The following is a 4416-nucleotide window of genomic DNA, read 5'->3' as shown; positions in this document are numbered from 1 at the left end:
GGAGTATAGTGGGTTATATTTCTAAGACTTAGTAAGAAGGCATTAAACAATAACAAGAAGTTAGTTTTTTTTTTTTTTTTTTTTTTAAATTCTTATAGAGGATAAGGTAAAGGAAAATCTCTTGGATGGCTAGAATTGAAGGAAATTAGGTTAGAGAGTTTGAGCTAAGGGTTTAGTGCACATTACAAGTTTTGACAGTCATAAATTTACAACCAGTCATCGATTCTGTGCCTATAATATGTCTTAATCTGGTAGATTATTAATGAACTCTACATATTGGTTAATGACAAAGAGCATTGGCCTCGAAAGGTTTTACAAAGATAGATCTTTTTTGGAGCTAATTTTGACTTTTAGTTAAATTTTATTATTTTTGGGAAGTTATGACTTTTATCATTTTTAAGGTGTCTTAGGATTTTAAGAATTCTAAAATAACGTAAAGTTCTTATTAAAGTAATGATAAAGAGTTTGAGTTGCTTCAGAAGTTGCTTGCTACTTCTAATAAATTTACTATTAAGAAAAGTTTACTATTTTAGAAAAGTTATGAATTTAAAGTTTAGAGCTTATATAAATCATATTAATATGTTCACAAAAAGACTTTATTTATATTTTAATTAATTATTTATCTAAATTTTAGATATTTTTCTCTCCCTATAAATTTAAGGATTATCATAAGAAGAAGATAATGATCTCTGCTCTTTATTTACGCACTTGCTAAATTAAAGTTTAAAATGAAAAGCTTGAGAGGTTTGTTTGTATAAGCTAAGCTTTATAGGTGAGATGAGATAGAGTTTAGAGAAATTGTGTTAAGGAAGCAATAAAGTATTATTATTTTATTATCCTTCTATTTATACTTGATTCAACCGTGTGACGCCTAGTGACTCAAATAATATCGCGTGGCATCAAAATCTCAAAAAGAAACAAATGAAAGATCTCTTCGATTATTTTGATGACCAAATGTGATCAAAATATGAAAATCATAAACAACTCAAAATGAGTAAGTCTAATTGACTACTACCAAGTACTATATGACACATGTCACGTAACTAACTCATGTAACAGAAACAACTATTTAACATAGTAGCCACATGGCCAAAGTTTAGCATCAACTGAAATATAGTCATGATAAGTGTTGAATTCAGTCCATGTGATGTAGCATCATACAAAAGAAGTCCTTATGGCCGAAACTATTTAAATAATGAAGTAACGACAATGCCAAGTTGACGGAGCTTTTCAATGCACAACATACGTTTTTGCGAAGAAATAGATAATGATCACTACCACATGGCATTATGAGAAGAATTCTAACACATTGCATTATGAGAATAATTCTTTTCATTATAATAGGAGCAGGACGTATGTGTAACCAATGGCTAACATATAACAAATGACTAGCACATGCATCATTGCATGATAAGTCAAAATTGTCTTTTCGCCCATACAGATATTTCCTCATCAGCAATTGTGAGTGGCTACTAAAATCTTTGTTCAGCTACTGCTGGAAATCTTTATAAATAAGAGAGTTCGGAGAGCTCCAGGCCCTTGCCAACCCAACATAGATCAATTCTACAGCACAATATTATCTATGTTGGATTAACTTTAGATTAGGAGAAGTGTTATTTAATCCGTCTACATTGATACGTTGGACCGACCTAATTTAAGAGTAGCACGATTCTCTTCCATCTAGGCCGTGCATTATATAGTAAGGATGACCTCTTTTTTTTTTCTTTTTTTTTTTTTTGTAGCATAATTCCTTTCGTTCATACTTAAATCACTCAACCAATGAAGACTTACTTCTATGACCTTGTCATTTATGTCATGGAAGATAGATCACCGAGGAACATTATAAATTTTCATTTTTATTTTATTTAATGCAATTGAATTTCTTCTTATTTCTTCTAGTCTCACACTACATGAATCAGGTTATCTTGCCATCATGGTAAGAAAAAGTCATTTTTATTGAAAATGCATAAAAACTCATTACAAGCATGCATCATTTCCTTTACAAATTATCTGATTTTGTTTACGGGTGGCTAAATAGACGATCAAACTACTTTAGTTCTCAGTTATACACGACCGTGCTTAGTCTTTCTATTTATCTTAACACTAGAGATCATAAGCGTACGGTTTGACTTAAGCCACAATAGACTTTGGCACGCCCAACATAGCACACACTTACTAACCAACAAATTTTAAGCTCAATACCTTCATCTTAAAACTAAGCGCGGTCGTTTTGCTCGTATGGTACAAGCTACATGTAGCTATAAATGCACAGTTTCACATGTTGCATGATCAAATAGTATATAATATATAAAATACAAGAAATGATTGTCCATTGATTAGATGTTAGGATTAATTAATATAATTTTAGAGACTCAAGATCTAAGGTGGGGACCACAAACTTAAACCGTTCGGACTTAGATAATACATGTGAGCCGCCATAATTCACCAGAGGTGCACAAGGGTCCCATCTCGGGTCACCCACCTAAACAAGTCACGATTCTTTTAAACCCGGTCTGGAAACGGATTGGCTACTTCCCCGCCATCAGCCTGGTGGCTGATGGTTGGTCCTCTGTGGGCCCCACCATGATGTATGTGTTTCATCCATTCCGTTCATCCATTTTTACAGATCATTATATGGCTTGATCCCAAACAATAGAGGAACATAAATCTCAGGTGGACCACACCACAGGAAAACATTAGTGATTGGATATCCACCATTAAAATCCTCCTAAGGCCCATTGTACTGTTTATTTGACATCAAATCTGTTGATTAGGTCATACAGGCCAAGATGAAGGGAAAAAAAAAAAAACAGAAGAAGAAGATCAGATTGATCCAAAACTTTTATCGCCCCCAAAAGGTTTCTAATGGTCAACGCTCATTCAACATTGTTTTCTGTAATGTGGTCCACTTGAGATTAGGATATACCTCATTTTTTGTCTCACACCATAAAATGGTCTCGAAAAATAGATGGACGGCATGGATGAAGGGCCCACCGAGCACTGACCACCAGCCATTGGCTGGTGGCAGGGGAGTAGCCAATCCGTTTCCACCCAGTCTACATTTACTTTTACCTTGCTAACTCCGCGGGCCCTGGCTAAAACTGTGACCTGCAGGACTCCTTCCGAGGGGATTGCGTGGACCTCGGTGGTGTGTTGACGTGAAAGGTCTCCACCACATCATGTATGTGTAATATCTACACCATCCATCTATTTTGTAAGATCATTTTGGTTAGATCATTTTGTGGAACCAGACCAAAACTGAGGCAGATCCAGTACTTAAGTCAACCACGTCACAGAAAGTAGTGGGACGATGACACTTACTGTTGAAAATTTCCTAAGGCTCACCATGATATTTATATGCCATCCAAACTGTTCACAAGATCAGATAGACCTAGATGGAGGGAAATAAAAAATATCAGGTTGATCCAAGGCTTCTGCAGCCCTCAAGATGTTTTCAACGGTAGGCACCACCGCTTTCTACAGTGTGGTCTGATTTACCTCATTTTTGGGACCCTGCTCTAAAATGATCTCCTAAAATAAATACACGGTGTGGATATAACAAAACCATAATGGTGAGACCCACGAAACTCTGACACGTCAACACACCACCAAGGTTGGTGCCACGTCACGCAATTCGCGTCTGTTGACTTACCGGCTGGTAGACGTTACTATCCCTTTCGGGTAGCGAATTCGTTGAGAACCCGGATCCACCGGGTGGGCAGGGCCCACTGTGATGCATGTGATTACATCCACTCTGTCCATTCATATTTGATTACATCCACTCTGTCCATTCATATTGAAAGCTGATTTTAGGCCATGATGCAAAACATGGAGCAGATCCAAATTTCAGGTGGACCATAATACAGGAAACAGTGGTAATCAACCATTAAAAACTTCCAGTGGGTCACAAATGTTTTGGAACAAGCTGATATTTCTGTGGTCTCTTCATCCAGATCTTTGTGACCTTTTCAACAGGTTGGATGGAAAATAAACATTCTGGGAGTCCCCATGAAGTTTTTAATGGTGAGGATTCAATCACTAATGTGTTCCTGTGTTATGGTGCACAGAGAATTTGAATACACATCATTATTGGGATCATGCCCTAAAATGAGCTTTCAAAACAGTTGGACGGTGTGGATTTAAGTCACATACATCACTGTGTGATGCAGGGTCTCACCAAAAAGCTTTAATGAAATCTAACAGCCCTTATTTACAGAAATCTGCTATTTCTCTAACCCTTTTGTTTTGTTTTGTTTTGTTGTTTTTGGGTGTGTGTGTTTTTTGTTTTTTAAATGATCGAAAAAGCTGACGCTTGCTCAAATATTACTGATACATCCAAAATTCACATTCTCCCAACCTTAATATCTTAAGGAAAAAAGCATGGTTCGGTCCCACAAGCAGCCTCATGGATCATCA

This window comes from Magnolia sinica, chromosome 9, assembly GCF_029962835.1.
Source record: "Magnolia sinica isolate HGM2019 chromosome 9, MsV1, whole genome shotgun sequence".
NCBI lineage: Eukaryota > Viridiplantae > Streptophyta > Magnoliopsida > Magnoliales > Magnoliaceae > Magnolia > Magnolia sinica.
The sequence above is the reverse complement of the archived record's forward strand: the minus strand, read 5'-3'. Positions refer to the sequence as shown.